The sequence below is a fragment of the Myotis lucifugus genome, unplaced genomic scaffold (assembly GCF_000147115.1).
Source record: "Myotis lucifugus unplaced genomic scaffold, Myoluc2.0 scaffold_805, whole genome shotgun sequence".
Lineage (NCBI taxonomy): Eukaryota > Metazoa > Chordata > Mammalia > Chiroptera > Vespertilionidae > Myotis > Myotis lucifugus.
In genome coordinates, this window is record NW_005871853.1 from 233,439 (window position 1) to 253,214 (window position 19,776).

General features: G+C 39.8%; 1 protein-coding gene and 1 long non-coding RNA gene across 3 annotated transcripts in view; one reads left to right on the forward strand and one right to left on the reverse strand.

The window, feature by feature from the left end:
• LOC102436440 (lysine-specific demethylase 3A) overlaps window positions 1-303 on the reverse strand; it is a 14,113-nt gene extending 13,810 nt beyond the window's left edge. The window contains exon 1 of one of the 2 annotated variants that reach the window (XM_023747166.1): window positions 193-303. The gene's annotated coding sequence lies outside the window, so the exon portion shown is untranslated. The remainder of the gene's footprint in view (window positions 1-192) is intronic. The other variant, XM_014448329.2, reaches the window with a different exon arrangement.
• Window positions 304-441: 138 nt separating this feature from the next.
• Window positions 442-19,776, forward strand: part of LOC111824003 — a 32,927-nt gene continuing 13,592 nt past the window's right edge. Inside the window, exons 1-3 of the long non-coding RNA XR_002827119.1 lie at window positions 442-1,412; window positions 1,508-1,626; window positions 7,311-7,432. This is a non-coding gene — a long non-coding RNA (uncharacterized LOC111824003). The remainder of the gene's footprint in view (window positions 1,413-1,507; window positions 1,627-7,310; window positions 7,433-19,776) is intronic.

The window sequence follows — 19,776 nt, forward strand, 5'->3', positions numbered from 1 at the left end:
TTTTAAGTGATCGTCCCCCTCCCAGAAGGAAGAGGCCCCGATGCCCAGCGCCTGTCCCAGCCGGCCGAGTCCCCCCACGGTTCCGCACTTGCCCCGCCCCGACACCCCGCTTCCCGGACGCCCATCCCCGGGTGCCCCTCGCCCCCGCCCTCGGCGCACGGGCGGCAGGGCCGCGGGGTCGGCCCCCTCACTTTCTCCCTCTGCTCCTCGCAGCCGAGGCCGCGGCACCCTCACCCCGCCTCCCTGAGTCACCCGCGGCGGCCGCTGTTTCCAACCAGCCAGCCGACTCCGGCTCTGACTTGGTTCAAGAGCTCTCACAAGACACGCACTGCCTCCCCGGCCCGCCCCCTCGGAGCCGCTGCCGCCGCTGATTGGCTCAGCCCGCGGAGCTGAGCGAGGCTCGTGGGGACAGAGCCGAACGCTATTGGCCCGCGTGGCCAGGGCGGGGCTAGTGGAAAAAACAATTCCTTGGCTGCCTCCTCCCTCTGCCCTCCCCCTTCCGACTCCCGGACGACCCCCATTAGGTTAAAGTACACACAACGTAAGCGAGAGATCCCTCCGCCACAGCCATTCTTCTCAGTGGTTGCCTCTCGGAACGCAAAAAAGTCCAGCGAAATCGGTTATCAACTTTAGGGCCCAGAGAGGAACATTGCAGTGGTGCACAGAAAAGACCGAATGGCGGACCCGGGCTATAAGCGCCTATTGTATGTGCTCCTCAAGTGCACAGGCTGTCGACCAAAGGTGGGCTTTCTACTTGGCGGAGGAATCTCACAGGAAAGGGGTGAAGGCGGCGCAGAGCCCGTGGGGGAGGAAAGAGACGGAACGTGCGATTTCAGGCGTACTCAACTGGAGGGTGGAGCGACAGTGCTCTGGGGGCTCCTGCGCAGGCGCCTCGCGCAGCGGAGGCCGGAGCTGGGCGAAATGGCCGCCGGAGGCGCAGGCGCACGTGGTGCGGATCGTGGAATGTCTAGAGTCCGCCATTTTGAAAGAAACATGAAGAAAGGCCTGGAGTCCCTGGGAAATGACCTTCCTTAAATCTAGAGCAAAGGAAGCCATTCAGTACCATGCAGAATGGGATTTTTTTTTTTTAATGTAAAGGAAGAATGGAAAGATATCCTGAGACTTATAAATTGAAAGACTAGATTAAGACCGTAAATTATGAAGAGGCTGTGACTTTGAAGGACAGAGGAGGTGAGATGTGATTGTGTGATTTGGAAGTTGAGTTTTTTGGTTGAATGAAGAAGAAATAAAATGAAGGACTTGAAGATCTCTTCCTTTATAAAGGCTGGTACTTGACATGGCATCCTATTTAATCCTTAAACTAATGAGTGAAGAACTTAAGAAGTGTGAAAACTGAGAGTCAGAAAAATTTCAGAAGTGTATTTGAGATTATAGATGCAAGTTAACTCCAGGTATTGCTTTTAAACATATAAGTTCAGAATGGTTTATATTAGTTTTTTAACGAAGAACAAACACTGAAGAATTAAATTGGATTTATAATTTGCAGACCATTGGAAAGGAAGGTAGGAAGCAAAGACAACCTATCCAGTCCAACACAAGTAGAAAAATGGAAACAAGAAAAGGAAAATAGAAGTATGGTAAATAGAAGAAAATAAAATTAAAGGAGTAAGTCCAAACATTATTTACAATAAATATAAATTGGTTAATTTTACTTATAAGTTAAAAGACAATGGATTTTTAAAAAATCAGCTACAAATTAACTCCAAGCAAACTCCAACAGCACAGAAAACTTGAAAATTTTGGGCTAAAATATTTTCTAATCAAATGGTAATGGAAGGAAAGCAATACAATGGGGCCTTGACTTACGAGTGTCCCGACTAACGAGTTTTTTGAGATACGAGCCATCTATCGGCCGATTTTTTGCTTTGAGTTGCAAGCTAAAATTTGGGTTACGAGCCAGCTTCAGATACCCCACCGCTAGTTGGTGCAGCGAACGTCACAGTGAACGCCATAACATCAGCCCAGCATCACGTGTCTCACTCGTTCACTTTTTGATTTGACATACGAGTAATTTGAGTTACGAGCTCCTTCACTGAACGAATTAAACTCGTAAGTCAAGGCCCCACTGTATAGTGATACTAACATAATTGAAAACAAAAGCATCAAAAGAGAAAATAATTTGTGTTAAGAAAGGAAAAAGTCCATGAAGATAACTCTTGAACTATTAGCACCCTGAAAACATAGCCTAGCCTAAGCTAAGGCTAAACTATTACAACTATGAGGAAATTTTGACAATATGTAGTCAGAGTAGAAAATATAAATATATCTATCCCAGAAATAGGCACATCAGATAGGTTTTTAAAATAAAGAGTATGGAGACCTTAGATTATATAATTATTCATTTGAAAAAAAGTCACTAGGGACAAGTTCTACCAAACTTCACAGAACATATAATTCCTATATTATATTCATGGTTTCAGAATTTAGGAAAGTTGTGAAGAGATCCAATGCATTTTATGAAACTTGCAAAACTCTGTTACCAAATCTGAACTAGGAAAATACAAAAAAGGACAACTATATTTCAATGACTCTTAGGAATTAAGATGGCAAATTCTTATATAAAATATCAGCAAATTAAACTTAGCAGTATATTTTTAAAACAATCACCATGATTAATTAGGATTATCATATGAATACAGGGATACTTTCTTCCAGATTAGAAAATTACTATAATTTACCACAACAGCTTAAAATAGAAAAATATTAACATTTAGTAGAAGCTATTGAGCATTGAGCTACCGAGGAAATGTGCCCTCAGCCAGAAACAAACTTGGGACTCTTTAGTCCGAGGGCCAACCCTCAATCCACTGAGCCAAACTAGCTAAGGCCATATGTTACTTTTGAAATTTAAAGTTAATATTAAAATCCTATGAATGTAATAAACTACACTAACACTCAAGAACATTCAAAACAATTTATTAGAACTAATACAAGAGCCAAGAAAGTGGTACAATAAAAGATCAACAAACCAAAGTCAAAAGAATTCCTATCCCATAACTTCAATTAGAGCACCTAATAGTTAAATGTTAAAAATATGGAAGCACAATAGAAAAAAGGAACCATTTATGATCATAAAACTACAGAAACTACCAAAGGAAAAAAACCATAAAATAAAATGTATATGAAAAATACTATAAGACTTTACTGACAGGCATAAAACAAAATTTTAAAATTCTGTCTCCTTATAAAAGATATAATTTATTTTCAAATTAAACTACAATTCCAATGAGTGAAAAAAATCAAAATATAAGTATATAAATAGTTAAGAGAATACAGGATCATGTATATATAAAATAAGTTTATGATTAACACACCATTTGAATAATAAGCTATTCAATATATACTATGGGGTCTATTGGTTATCTATTAGGGAAAAAATAACAAAGTCAGATCCCAACATCAACATTCACAATAATAAGTTATGGGTGGATCAAAGAACTAAATATAAAATATCTGGTAAAATATTTTAAGTTTCCTTTCCTCTGTCCTTCCTCTTTTGCTTTCCTTCCTCTTCCTGAGCATTTCAGTCCTAAAGCCATTAGGATTACAGAGCAAAATAGGTTTTCATCAGGAGATGCTGCCTGGCATGAAATGTTTGAGCTCAAAAAAGGAGTAGTAGCCTGGCATGGAGAGTCAGAGTCCAAGTGGGGTGAGAAGAATAGACACACAGAAGGTCAACCCAGCACTGGATATCTAGAGCCCAAGTGAGGTAAGAAGGGCATCTGTGAATGGCGACGGCCTACTGTGGTATGGTAGAGATGGGCCAGAGTGAAGACACTGCCCACATGGGAGGTGTGGGAGGAAGCCTGGCATGGGGCATATGAGCTTGAGGAGTTTGAGGAGAGTATTCATGCAGGGACCAGCAGAGGACACTGAAAAGACCAAGATAGATCTTAGAAGGAGAATTAGGAGAGAGGTGCATCCTAGAAACAAAGCAGGAGAGAATTTCAATTTAGAGAACCATACAGAGAGGTCAAAGGATACACTGAGGTCAAGGCAGATAGAGGACTGAGCAGCAGGATATTGACTCTTCCAACAAATACAGTGGGGCCTTGACTTACGAGTTTAATTCGTTCAGACCGACCTCGTTAAGGAGCTTGTTAAGGAGCTCGTTAACTCAAATTACTCTGTCAACTCAATGCAAAAAATCAGCCCAGAGACAGCTGGTATCTCAAAAAACTCGTTAGTCGGGACACTCGTAAGTCAAGGCCCCACTGTATATGTTAGCCTGGAGGTATTACCAGAACTCATTTCTACTGGATAGTAAATACTGTTATCCAAGCTCCCCATGCACATTCCAGTCAAAATCCTGCCACTAACTGAGTTTCCTTTTATCCCATGGGACCGTGGAAGTTTCCAAAGTCTTTAAGAAAGTTAGCAACGAGAGATTTGGAATAATTTTGGACCTTTGATTCCTCAACTGCAAAACAATTCAAATACAATATTTTCTGTCTAAATCTGCTTCCCTTAAATAGCACAAAATGGTGTTTGGTGTGAAAACTTAAATGTCTTATGCTATTTCTGTTAATGCTGTGCACCTGTGACAATGAAGCAAGCTGAGCATCGGCTTCTTGCTTCTTTTTCTTTATACACTTTTTCTGTTAAAAGTAATTAACATCCAGAGAAAAGCACAGATCTTAAGTGAACAGTTTCATCAGTTTTATAAGAACGTACATCCCCAAAATCCACATCCATAAAAAGACATAGAACAGGGCCTTAGCCAGGTTGGCTCAGTGGATAGAGCGTCAGTCCATGGACTGAAGGGTCCCGGGTTTGATTCTGGTCAAGGGCACAGACCTCAGTTGCAGGCTTGATCCCTGGCCCTGGTCAGGGCAACCAATCGATGTGACTCTCGCACATGAATGTTTCTCTCTCTCTGTCTCTCCCCCACCCCTCCACTCTCTCTAAAAATCAATGGAAAAACATCTGCAGGTGAGGACAAACAAAAAAAAGATATAGAACAGGGGTCAGCCATAGCCCACAGGCCAAATATGGCCCAGCACCTAATTCTCTACAGACTATGAAGGATGGTTTTTACATTTTTAATGTTTGAAAAGAAACCCAGAAGAAGAATATTTTGTGACTATAAAAATTCTACAAAATTCAAATTTCAGTGCCTATAAATAAAATTAGAACATAGCTACACCCATTTGTTTATGTTTTATCTCTGGATAATTTCATATTACAATGGTAAAGTTGAGTAGTTATAACAGGGATAGTATGTCCCTCAAAGCCTAAAGTATTTACTCTCCATCCCCTTACAGAAAAGGTTCACCAAACCCTGATAGAGAACCTTCCATCATGCCTGAATGTTCCTGCTTCTTTCTAGTCAATACCATTGCCCACAGCAATCTTTTTTTCCATTTCTATCACCATAAATTGGCTTTGCCTATTCTTGCATTTTATTTGAACGACATAATACAGGTTTTACTCTTTTGTATTTAGTTTCCTTTACTCAGCATGTTTTCAAGATTATATCATTAAGATGTTTATTCCCTTTCATTGCTAGGTAGTATTCCATTGCCTAAATGTACCATAGTTTGTATATCCATGCTCTGTTGATGGATACCTGAACTGTTTTTCAGTTCTTGACTATTATGAATAATATAATTATGAATATATTTGAATTTGTCTACTATCTTAGTGTTTGTTTGTCTTATCTGTTCTGTCTTTTTAAAAAAATATATTTTATTGATTTTTTACAGAGAGGAAGGGAGAAGGATAGAGAGTTAGAAACATCGATGAGATAGAAACATCAATCAGCTGTCTCCTGCACACACCCCACTGGGGATGTGCCTGCAACTAAGGTACATGTCCTTGACTGGAATCAAACCTGGGACCCTTGAGTCCGCAGGCAGACACTCTATCCACTGAGCCAAACCAGTTAGGGCTGTTCTGTCTTTATATTTTTATTTATTTATTTATTTTTTTAAATATATTTTATTGATTTTTTACAGAGAGGAAGGGAGAGAGATAGTTAGAAACATCGACGAGAGAGAAACATCGATCAGCTGCCTCCTGCACATCTCCTACTGGGGATGTGCCCGCAATCCAGGTACATGCCCCTGACCGGAATCGAACCTGGGACCTTTCAGTCCCCAGGCCGACGCTCTATCCACTGAGCCAAACCGGTTTCGGCCTGTCTTTATATTTTTAACACTTTAACTCTTTTGCTAGTTTTCATTCCTTTCTATAAAGCCAGATTTCTATACAATTTAATTTCCCTTCAGCTTATTGAACTTTTAAAAGTGGATTAACAATTTACTCAGTAATTAGATGGCATAAACACCAATAAAAATAATAACTTGATAATGCTAAATGAGCAATTCTGCCCATTGATAACACTAAGCCAAGACTTTGATATTTGTATTACAGTTGTAATACAAATAAATGATACAATTATATATATATGGCTAATATGCGAAGTGTCTCCTTGGGAGTTCGACTGGGAGACTGGGAGTTCGATTGCTTGCTATGACATGTGCCCTGATTGCTGGCCAGGCCTAGGGACCCTACCCGTGCACGAATTTCATGCACTGGGCCTCTAGTACAAGAATAAACACTGTTTCACATATAAGTGTAAACCTACTTTTGCCAACCCCTATATATTCTACTCATATGCACTACATGTGTCATGTATGTGATTTGATCAACAAAAAGAAAATGTGTACACAATGTCAAGCTGCTTTATTTTTTGTTTTTAAGAGCAGCCCAATGATTTGGGGAGGTAATTATACAATACAGAGAAAAATAGGGGAAAAATATAAAATGGCACCTAGCACCAATGTCAGGACTCATCTCATTATGCTTTTAACTAAGGATATCGTTAATTTTTGTGTTATTCACTTTGCTTTAGACTCACACAGTGGTTCTCAACCTTCCTAATGCTGTGACCCTTTAATACAGTTCCTCATGTTGTGGTGACCCCCAACCATAAAATTATTTTCGTTGCTACTTCATAACTGTAATTTTGCTACTGTTATGACTCGTAATGTAAATATCTGATATGCAGGATGTATTTTCAGGGGTCGCGACCCATAGGTTGAGAACCGCTGCGAGCATACATTAAGCCATCAATTTAACTTGAGATATATGCACAATACACATACAATTGTATGAAAAAGAACACTTTTCATAAGTAACATTACATTTTTAAATATTGGAAACTGAATATCAGATGCTGATTTCTATTTTGACTTAATGGAACCAGAGCATTCAACTAGTGATAGTTATACTGATGATAAAGCTCTTAAATACATATGTGTTCCTCTCTCTTTGTGCTTACACAGGCTACACAATGTCCTGAGAGAATTCATTATGAGAAAAATGTCAATCACAGCTGTAAGACCTTACTGTGGAAGAAATGAATGAGAAAGCAAATTGGAAGGCAAGACTTCATTTTTGTTTTTAAGTGAGTTATATTAATTTTTCTTATTCAAAAGTTCAATTCAGTTTATTATAAATTTATCTAAACCATTAATTTTCACAGCTTTCCAGTAGAGTTCAGCATGTCTTTTATACCAATTAATTTCTTTTAGTAAATCTTGCAATCAGGTCTGCTGGGGATAAATTCTTTCTGTTTTCACCTGTATAAAGTCTCAGTTTTACCTTCACTTTTAAAGGATACTTTTGCTACATATAGAATTATAGATTGGCAGGGATTTTTTCCCCTTCACCTTTAAAGGTGCTAGCACATTATCTTTTGGTCTCTATTATTCCTGGTAATAAGTCAGACATTATCTTTATCATTGTTCTCCTATATGTAATGTATCTTAGTACTTCTTTGAAAATATTTTCTTTACCTTTAGTAGTTAGCAATTTGACTCTGCCCAGGTGTGATTTTCTTTGTGGTTAACCCAGTGGTCGGCAAACTGCGGCTCAAAAGCCACATGCAGCTCTTTGGTCCCTTGAGTGTGGCTCTTCCACAAAATACCACGTGTGGGCACGCACATATAGTGCAATTGAAACTTCGTGGCCCATGTGCAGAAGTCGGTTTTCGGAAAGGAGATAGACGAAACAAGTATACAAGACGAGTGTGGATGGGAGAGTTGGAAGGGGTCGACCTCAGTGAACGTACCTCAATCAGATTGAGGACGTTTTTAGCAAAGGCCAGCTTAGGAGTACCCTAATTAAGTTAATAACAATGTACCTACCTATATAGTTTAAGTTTAAAAAATTTGGCTCTCAAAAGAAATTTCAATCATTGTACTGTTGATATTTGGCTCTGTTGACTAATGAGTTTGCTGACCACTGGGTTAACCTATTGTAGGATTACTGAGCTTCTTAGGTCTGTAGGCTAATGTCATTAATTTTAGAAAACTTCTCAGCTATTATCTGTTCAAATGTTTTCTGCTCCATTTAATCTATCTTCTCCTTATGGGACTCCATTCACACATGTATGAAACTGTTCATTATTGTTCTACAAAACTCAGATACTTTGTCCTTTTTTATTTTTACTAATTTTCCTATTTTTATTTTGGTTATGGTAATTTCTAATGACTTGTCTGATGCTTGTGTCTGACTTGCCCTTTAAAATAATTCTTTGTCTCATCTATATGTTTTTAATTTCTAGCATTGGCTCCTTTTTATAGTTTTATTCTCTCCAGGGAAATTTCTTGTCTGTTAACATACATTGTCCACTTTTTCCATGAAATATTTTACATATTTATTTTACATATTATTTTGATTATGTTAATAAATGGTACAGTTCTGTGTCTTGTTCTACTGCCTGCCTTCTCTCTCTCTCTCTTAATGTTTTTATTGATTTCAGAGAGAGGCAGGGAGAGGGAAAGAGATAGAAACATCAATGATGAGAGAATCACTGACCAGCTGCCTCCTGCATGCCCCCTACTGGGGATTGAGCCCAACCAAGGCATGTGCCCTGACCCGAAATTGAACCGGTGACATCCTGGTTCACAGGTAGATACTCAACCATTGAGCCATACTGGCAAGGCATGCCTGCTTTTTCTCTTGACAATGGATTTAATTTTCTTGCTTTAAAAAAATCTGTTTTTCTAAACTCGATTTTATTTATTTTCAATCTTCATTTTCTTTCTTCTGCTAGCTTTGGATTTAGTTTGTTCCCCTTTCCTTGTTTCTTAAGGTGTATAGTTAAGTTATTAATTTGGGATCTTTTCTTTTTCTCTGAGCACTGTTTTTGCTGCATCCCATAAATTTTGGTATGTTGTGTTTTGTTTACATTTGTTTCAAGATTATTTTCTAATTTCTCCTGTGATTTCTCCTTTGATCCATTGATTATCTGAGTGTTGTTTAATTTACTCGTACACTTTTTGAATTGTCCCATTCTCCTTCTGTTAATGATTTATAGTTTTATTCTATTGTGATCAACCAAGACACTTGGTATGGTTTCAATCTTTTAAAATTTATTGAGACTTGTTTTGTGGCTGCTGCTGATCTAGGGGATGGGGGATGGTAGGTGGGTTAAAATGCCACAATGCTCTATTACAAAAATTTAACAGCCTTTTCAGTTAGCATTCCCCAGCTTATTATAAATTTTTATTATGTTTTGAAGTTCTGTAAAAGTTGATTCAGTTTTTGCCAACTTAATCATTTGAAGGAGGAACAGAGTTTTAAACTTCCCAACTCTGCCATTTTCAGTCTTTTGTGATGCTTTTATTTTAATGCATTTTACTTTTACATTTGTCATAAAACCAAAAAATACATTTTCATTATTTTGGTTTAAAGTCAATTATCTAGTAAAAAGATTAAGATGATAAGAAAGAAGTCTTATATGTTTACTCATGTAGTTACCATTTCTGGGGTTTTCAGTTCCTTGTTTCCATCCGGTATCACTTTCTTTCTTCTGCCTATAGGGATTCCTTTAGTGTGAGTATGCTGGTGAATTTACGCAATTTGACTATAATGTGTCTTAAGATAGTTTTCTTCTTGTTCTTATTCTAGAAATTGTTGAGTTTCTTGAATCTGCAGGCTTATAATTTCAAATAACTTGAAAAAACTTTAGCTATTACCTCAAATATATATATTTTTTACTTTTTATTGGTTTTATTTTAGAGAGAGAAACATCAATGTGTGAAAGATCAGTTGTCTACCACATGAACACTAACCTGGGATGGAACCTGGGTATGTGCCCTGACCAGGACTCAAACCCATGACCTTTCAGTGTATGGGATGATGCTCCAACCAGCTAAGCTACCCCAACCGAGCTACTTCAAATATTTTTGTGTTTTCTTCTATCTTCTCTCATTCTGATACTCTAATTGCACATGTACTAGGCTACCTGATGTTACATTTATCCAGAACTTTTTCTTTGTGTATCTCTTTCCCCTCTGGTACTCTGCCTTGTGATCTCTAGCTTCCATGACCTCCCAGTCTCCCAACTCTATCTGTTCAACTCAGGGAGACCTCCAGGCTCTGCCTGGGTTCCTGCTCTCTGCACCATACCCTGAAAACTCTCAAGAAAGTAAGCTAGGGGCCTGGCTGGAGTGCCTCAGTTGGTTGGGCGTTGTGCTGTGCATTGAATGGTTGCCAGTTTGATTCCTGGTCAGGCATATACCTGGGCTTCAGGTCCTATCCTCCCTGGTCTGGGTGGGTATGGAGGGCAACTGATTGGTGTTTCTCTTCTCCTTTCCCTTCCCCTTCCCCTTCTTCTCCCCCCCCCCCCACACCCCTCCCTACCATTCCTCTCTGAAAGCATGTCCTTGGGTTAAGATAAAACCCCAGTAGGGGGTATGCAGGAGGCAGCCTATCAATGATCTCTCTCATCATTGATGTTTCTATCTATCTCTCCCTCTCCCTTCCTCACTAAAATCAACAAAAATATATTTTAAGAAAAGAAAAAGAAACTTTGAAAGTAAGCTGGGGCAATTGTAGGGCTCATGGTTCCCCTCTCTGGGTGATCAAGCCCTGTACCACCTAATGTTATATGTCTATGACACATTGACTCATATATTTTGTCTGCTTTAAAATTTGTTTCAGGCAGGGGGTAAGTCTGATCCCTAATACTCCATCTTTCCAGAAGCAGAATTTCACCAAAGGTACAATTCAGATCAGTAGAGGAAAAGATGAATTATTCAATAAATGGTATCAGCTCATGTATTAATCAGGGTTCTAATTTGCAATTATAGAATCTGATTAAGATAGTTTTAACAGAAATGTATTAATCAATATTAAGTAGATTAAGATTTCTAGAAGGGTCAGATTTAGGCTTTGAGATGAAGCATTTAGAAACTAAATCAGCCTGTCCAATCACTCAAAAAATGATGGCACCATTCTGGTGCTGGCACCACTCTTTAAGTTATAGATGTGCATAGCTGCTGCTGGACTCTCCACATGTCTCTGCTGTGCCGCATCAACCTCTTCAGGAACTACATTTGGACAGGATCTGTCTCCTCAGGATGTTTTTTTCCAAATCAAAACCTCACTTGTTGGAGGGCTTGCCTGGTTGATGAAGCCACAAGATAAGGGAGGAATTGAATTTTGGCTCATAGCTTGAGGAGGTAGGGTACACAACATGAAAGTATTCCCCAAATAGAGAAATGAGATTCAGATGACACTAGGTTGCCGCAAATAAGATAAATTTTCCCACTGCAAAAACTGGACAGTCATCTGAAATATTCTTTTTCAGAATATTTGGATTCCTACTTCTCACCTCACACCAGGTCAAAGATTTAATCAGGAAAAAAATAAAACTGTAAAGGTACTAAAAGAAAACTAAGAACAATTTTAAAATACTTCTTTTTTTGCATCTCTGACTTCTAATCAAGTATCTAAGAGCTTACAGATCTAAAATAAACAACATTAAAACAGGCAGGGGGTAAGTCTGGTCCCTAATACTCCATCTTTCCAGAAACAGAATTTCACCAAATGAAATGCTAATAACCTATAAACATAAATCCAACTCATTGGCTCTGCCTTGGGTGCAGGCTGTACTAGTTGGATCTATCTGGAGGTGTTTCAGAGTCTACAAAGCTTTCCCATTTATATGACAAAATATGCACAACTAATCAGCTGTGCTTCTGGTCCTACCCCCTAAGGTCTCTACTGTTGTCATGAGGTACATCTCCTAAGAGCCCCTTTCACCTCTAAAGGGGTGACAGTGTTGCTGGAGGTTCTTACGGTAATTGCTTTGATGGAACAACAGACACAGGACAGTACAGTGGAAAGGAAAAGGTCTTTGACCATGAGCTCTGATTAGTGCCTGGTTCCATCACTTACTGAATGATTGGGCACTTCATGGGGCACATAATCTTTATGGGGCTCAGTTTCCTCACAGATGATATGGCTTCAGTAATACCTACAACACAGGTTGTTCATGAGGGCAAGATAAAATAATGTATAATATATATAATTATATATTTCATGAAATCCAAATATTCAAATATATGTTATTTCATGAAATAAGAGATGTTTAGTTATGCATACTATCTCACCATAGCATTTATAAAATTCATTTAAAAATTTAAAAATTAATTAAAATATTTAATATCCTTTGAAAATTAGGAAAATTATCATTCTAATACATCAAGAAAACAGGGTTTGCATTGTGGAATATAAAATATGTATATAAGTATTATGTTTTTAACTATCCAGGGGCTCATAGTCAAATTGGTGAAACCAGGAGATTAAGAAAATTGAGATTGAGTGAGCAGTTTTCACCATCAGTGATGTTTTAGAGTCTGATAGTCTTTAGAACTCAATTTCATTTGCCTGAAATGAGAGAGGCATTCCCCCTTGTTTCTTATCACAAAGCTCCGCTAAATTAAAACTAGTTTTATCCATTCCATATTAGGGGAAGCATGACTTTCATCTTTGCAGTCCTGGTTTAACAAGAGCAATAGTAATACCTAACTTGGAAAATTGAGAAAGTATCATGAAAAAAATGAACTATTCCATAGACCACTTTGAATAATTTTTTCTGTCAGAAAATTTATTGCGAACATCTCCTCATTCCAAAGAACTCAAGCATACTATTGGCTTAATTATTTGACTTCGATAACTTGGCTGTTAGGACCAATAGTAAGAGATTTAAGAACATAGTTGCCATGATGTGGCTCTAGAAAAGTGAAGTCCCTTCGCTGATTCACTTACCTGCCATGTGGCACTCTGAAAACCATTGTTCATACCACTACATGCCTATTAGAATGGCCAAAATCCAAGTCTCTGACACCAAGGCTGGCAAATATATGGAACAACAGGAACTCTCTTCCATTGCTGGTGGGAATGCAAAATGGTGCGTCCATTTTGGAAGATAGTTTGGCAATTTCTTATGAAATTAAATATACACTTACCATGGGATCCAGCAATTGTGCTCCTAGGTATTTATTTTCCAGAGGGAAGAATGTATGTCCACACGAAAACCTGCACACAGATGTTTACAGCAGTTTTATTCATAATTGCCAAAACTTGAAAGCAATGAAAATGCCCTTCAGTAGATGAATGAATAAATAAACTGGTAAATAAATAAACAAAGAAACTGGTATATTCAGACAATGGAATAATATTCAGTGCTTAAAAAGGAATGAGCTGCCATGAAAAGACATGGAGGAACCTTAAATGCATATTACTAAGTGAAAGATACCAATCTGTGTGATTCCATCTGTGTGATATTCTGGAACAGGCAAAACTATGGAGTCAGTAAAAAGAACATTAGTAGCCAAGGGTTGTGGGAAAGAGGGGTGGGGGCAGGGAAAGAGATGAATGAACAGAGCACAGAGGTTTTTACTCACTATGATACTATAATGATACTATAACATGTCATCATACAATATCATATACATTGTGCATCTAATGTACAACTCCCAGATTGAGTTGTAATTTAAACTATGGACTTTGGGTGATAGTGACTCATCTGTGTGAATTCCTCAATTGTAGCAAATGTATCACTCTGATGGGGATGTTGCTAATGGGGGAGGCTGTGAACAGAAGGTATAAGGGAAATAAGTCTCTGTACCTTCCTCTCAATTTTGCTGTGAACCTAAAAGTGATCTAAAATAAATAAAATCTTAAAAAATATTTTTCACATAACCCCACCAGAGTGGTCCTCCTGAAGTGGCTGTAGCAAAATCTTTCAGTGACCAGAAAGAACAACCAAAAAAAGGCGTTTGAGGTTCTTCATGCTTCCCTTGACTTGCTACTTTCATATACTTTACAAAGTTATCCACCTGGTATTTCCAGTACCTACCTGGCACTGTACCTACCTATTACAATTTTATTGGCTATATTCTCCATGCTATACTTTACATCCCTATGAATATTGTGTACTACCAATTTGCACTTCACCTTTTTCACCCAGCCCCTCAACCCCCTCTCCTCTGGCAACCATTTTTCAGTTCTCTGTATCTGGAGCTTACATGCTCATAGAGAGATGGTGGAAAATAAGTTAGTAAATTATGCAGAATCTCAAAAGATGATAAGTGCTCTGGAGAAAAAGAAAGCTAGAATAGGATCCCGAGTAAGAAGGTGATACCTGGACAAAGACCTGAGGATGTGAGGGAACAAGCCATGTGGGTAACTGGGGAGCGGTCAGCAAGCGCCACAGGGAGGAGTGTGCCTGCCGAGTCCCGTGAAGGCCAGAGAGGCTGCAGAGGGTGAGTGGCGAGGAATGAGGCCGGCGGGTAGCAGAAGGCCAGCGCTGGTCCTTGCTGGCCCTGTGAGCATGTTGGGTTTTCATCTAAGTGTAATGCGAAGCCACTGGAAGGTGTTTAGACAAGAGGAAGATGGTCTGACATCTGTTTGTCCAAGATCCTCCTCAGAGCAAGAGCAGAAATTGGGGTCCCAGTTAGGAGGCTGTTGCAGTGATTCAGGTGAGCAATGGAGGTGGCAGTGGAGGCGGAGCCAGGCAGTCGGATTATAGATATATTTTGAAGGCTTTGCTGATGGATTGGATGTGAGGTGTGAGAGAAAAGGAAGAGTCAGGGATGCAACTCTGCTGATATAACCCCCATTTCACACAGGGACCTTACTCTTCATGCTCTTCATGACTGACTTGCCCTACGTGGCTGTGCTCCACAAAGTCTAGTTCCACGAGAATCTGAGCCTGACAGTGCCGATTGCGGCATCTTTCAGTCACTGAGCCGTGCTTTGTACCCTCTTAGCATGACCCCCAAGAAGCACGTGCTTTCGGTGCTTACGTGCTACAGCTATTTTGAAATACATAACTGGTTCTTTTATTCTCCCTGTTCTCCTTCCTTTATGTCAGCCCCCACTCCCACACTGTTGAACTCAGAGTAACATACTCAAATTATCTCTTGAGCTTGCCATCTGCTGCCAGGATCCTGACAGATAAAATTATGTTCCTTAATAAAAAAGAAAGAAGGAAGGAAGGGAGGGAGAAAAGGAGGAAGGAAGGGAGGGAGAGAAGAAGAGGGAGGGAGGAAGAGAGGGAGAAAGAGGTACAGGTAAAATTGTCACCTGTCCAATTTGGTACTAGTACCAATTGGTGAAATTATATGTATCCAGAGGAAATAATCTCTTTTTAAAATTCTCTTGCACTTTTTTTCTTTATTGATTAAGTTATTACAGATGTGTCCTTATCCCACCCATTGCTCCCCCACCCGCACCCCCCATTCATGTCCTCACCCCCCTGAAGAAATAATCTCTTAACAATCAAACGTACAAACCCAGTAATGACAAACCTAATGGCAAATCCCCCTTATTTTCTTGCACAGTTCTCTCTACTGACATTGTGTCCCTGTGATGTATGTGGAGAGCACCACCTCTCTGTCATATGTGCTGGCACAGATAGCTAGTTGTTTCTGCTTATCTGTTATTCTCTCTTTTAGTAATGAGGCCCCACGTTTTAGCTGGGCACAGTCATCCAGCGGAAGATGACATTTCCGAGCCTTCTCTGTGACTAGATGTGGCCTGTGACTAGGTGTTGGCTCATGGGAAACAGCAGGTGCACCTCCAGGCACATGACTCCCACGCCTCCTCTCCCTCCTGCTGGATGGCATATTGTATACGGTGACCCTTGGTCCCAGTTTGGACGGGTTCCTGAGATGCAGGGCTTTCTGAGCTAAAACTGGGAAAGTCTTCGGAAAACTGGGATGAGTTGGTCACCCTAAGTGTGAATGTGATGGTAGAGACCCGAGTATCTATTTTGGAAGCTGTTAAGGACAGGAAGAGTCTGGTTCCTGGTCCCATGACTCTTAAATAATTGAAAAACAAGCTTTTATTTTGTTCAGGCTATTGTTATTTTGGCTTCTTTTACAGCAACTAGAAACCTGTAGATGTTTATTTCCATCTCTATATTTTCTCTTTCATCTTCTCTTCTCCTCTTTTATCATCTTTTTTTTAAGCACATACCAGGAAATTACAATTTTATTTTTTACAATATATTCTATTGATTTTTTACAGAGTGGAAGGGAGAGGGATAGAGAGTTAGAAACATTGATGAGAGAGAAAAATTGATCAGCTGCCTCCTGCATGCCCTGCACTGGGGATGTGCCCACAACCAAGGTACATGCCCTTGACTGGAATCGAACCTGGGACGCTCTATCCACTGAGCCAAACCGGTTAGGGCATTTTTTTTTAAAATCCTTACCCGAGGATATTTTTCCATTGATTTTTAGAGAGAGTGGAAGAGAGAGAGAAAGACAGAGAGGAATATCAAGGTGAGAAAAACAGAGTGACTGGTTGCTTCCTGCATGAGCCCTGACCAGGGCCTGGGCCAGGGAGAAGCCCGAAACCTAGGCATGTGCCCTTGACTGGAATTGAACCAGAAACCTTTTGGTCCACAGGCCAATGCTCTAACCACTAGGAAAAATGGCTACAGCACTCTTTCATCATCTTTTTGAGAGCTCTTACTTCCAACTAAAATATAATGATTTTGTTGAATTTACCTAAGTTTTATTTATGTTGTATTTTTTAAAAGATGGCCCATTAAACATAATTACCATGTAATCCTGGAATTCAGCTCCTAGGTATACCCTCAAAAAAATGAAAAACAAGTAGATGAGTGTTCATAGCAGCAACATTCAAAATAGCCAAAAGTTGGAAATAATCCAATGTCCATCAACTGATAAATGGATAAGTCCATGTGGTATAACTATACAATGGAATATTACTTGCTCACAACAAACAATGAACACTGATAATGCTACAACATGTATGGACCTTGAAAACATTGTGCTAAGTGAAGGAAGACAGACACAAAAGGTCACATGTTATATGATTGCATTTATATGAAATACCTAGAATATGACAGTCTATAGAGATTTCTATACCAAAGTAGATTAGTGGTCGCCAGGGGTTAGGGAAGGGGGAATGGGAGTGACTAATAGGATGAGTTTCCTTTTACAATGATTAGAATGTTCTGGAACTAGATTGTGGTGATGGTTTAAGAGCATCATAGATGTACTAATGCCACTGCATTGTAAACTTTAAGGTGGTTAAGATGGTGAATTTTATGCTATGTGAATTTTGCCTCTCTCTCTCTCTCTCTCTCTCTCTCTCTCTCTCTCTCTCTCTCTGTCACACACACACACACACCCCTATGTAAGTGAAGCTGAAAAAGTGTAGGAAGCTGGTTGAGTTTTCTTTCTTCTTCCAATGGGTTCTTCTCCCTGTTTTACCTGTGTTGTGACTTCCTAGAGAGCTGGGACAGTTACATGCCCAGGGCATAGTGTCCCCTTGGCCTTCACAACAAATCACTGGTCCTCACTCCTCTATTCTCTTGGGAGGGGTTCTCTGTTTGCCGTTGGACTGAGCATTAGGTCAAAAATCAGGGGCAGCATTCTCAACTGCAGAAGGCTGTCGTGACAGATGGTCCTCTGAAGCAGATCCGAATAATTTTCCCCTAGTAGGAGTTAGGGCTTAAAGACATAATGCATTTTAGCTTAGATACTTGGCTAATCCTTATAGAAAATGTGGTAGATAGAATGACTTCCTAAAGATGTTCTTGTCCTGATCTCCAGAACCTGTAAATATGTTACCTCACAATAGCAAAGGGACTTTGCAGATAGGATTAAATTAAGGATTTTGAGATGTGATTATCCTGGAGTATTTGAGTGGACCTGATATGATCACAAGAGTTCCTAGATGGAGGCAGGAGGGGTCAGAGAGATGTAATGACGAGAGAGAGAGAGAGAGAGAGAGAGAGAGAGAGAGAGAGAGAGAAGAGTGAGAGAGAAAAAAATTTAAGTGCTATCCTGCTGCTCTTGAAAATGGAGCAGGAAGGGGCACAAGCCAAGGAAGTTGGGTGGCCTTTAGAAACTGGCAAGGAAAGGAAACGGATTCTCCCCTACAGCCTCCAGAAGGAATTTAGCTCTGCTGACACTTTGATTTTAGAACTGTGAGCTCCAGAACTACAAAATAGGAAATGTGTGTTGTTTTAAGCCAAAAATAAAAAGCATGGCATGTTTGAACCTTTTCTGGTTCTCCTTCAAGAATACAATGACACCTTAAAAAATGTCTTTCCCTGCCTCGACCAGTAGCTCAGTGGTTAGAGCGTCGGCCCATGCACCAAAGGCTCATGGGTTCGATTCCCGGTCAAGGGTACATACCTACATTTCAGGTGTGATCCCCAGCCCTGGTTGGGGCACGTGCGGGAGGCAGCCAATACAGGTGTCTTTCTTACATCTATGTTTCTTGCTCTCTCTTTCCTCTTTCTCTCTCCCCACTTCCCTCCCTCCCTTCTACTCTCTCTGAAAAGCAATGGAAAAAATATCCTCAGGTGAGGATTAACAATAACAACAAATTTTTTCCTGTGCAGTTATAATGAAAATGGACTTTTTTCTCCTAGTGAGCTAATAATAAAAAGACTATCCTTTGTTGATTTCTTATAACGTAATTTGTAAACTTTATCTTGTGGTATCTTCAAAATAGCCTTATAAGATAGATAATCCTACTTTTCTCCTGAGAACCTTGAAGCTTTGACATGCCGAAGAACATGTAGCTAAGACGGGTGTGTCAGTCGGTCTTCAAAGCTGGTGTGTCCGTTTACCCCTGTCCTATACTGTTTGTGAACGTCAGTGTGAAAAGGCCCCGGACTCTGCCACAGACCACTATGGACTGCTGCAGCTGCAGCTGCACATACAAGGGGGTGTGAGGGGCCTCCCGCAGCCCAGTTGGTTTGACAGATTTGGCTGCCAACTGCTTATTATCGCAGTGTGGGTGTCTCCCTGGAACAGCCTTCAGGGGACTCCCAAAGGGGACTATGGCCAGAGGACAGGGGTACTGCTCCCTTTCTCGGCCTTGGCCCTGGATCCCCTTTCTCCTCCCCGTGGGGCTGCTGCATCCCTAAATTCCTTCTTAAACACTCACCCTTGACTATTTTTCACGAGTACATTTTTCCTTATTAAGGTTAGTCTGAAATATATTTTTAAGATATTTTTATTGATTTCAGAGAGGAAGAGAGAGGGAGAGAGAGATAGAAACATCAATGATAGAAAATCATTGATAGGCTGCCCCCCGGATGCCCCACACTGGGGATCGAGCCCACAACCTGGGCATGTGCCCCTGACCAGAATCAAACCTGGGACCCTTCAGTCCATAGGCCGATGCTCTATCCACTGAGCCAAACTGGCTAGGGCAGTCTGAAATATTTTTACCTTTGACTTTTGTATTGTCTTAGTATGTTTTCTATTCTGATTTACTAGTATGTTGCTTTGAATTATTTTAAACAGTATTCTTAGTTTTACACCCTTCAAATCTTTATCAGTTTTGTAATTTTATCTTTTTAATATTTTCATATGTTTTGCTTTGCATATTTCCTTTCAAACTTTTATTTTTTTATTTTTTTGTACAATTATTTTTTATTGATGAGGAGTAGTCCAT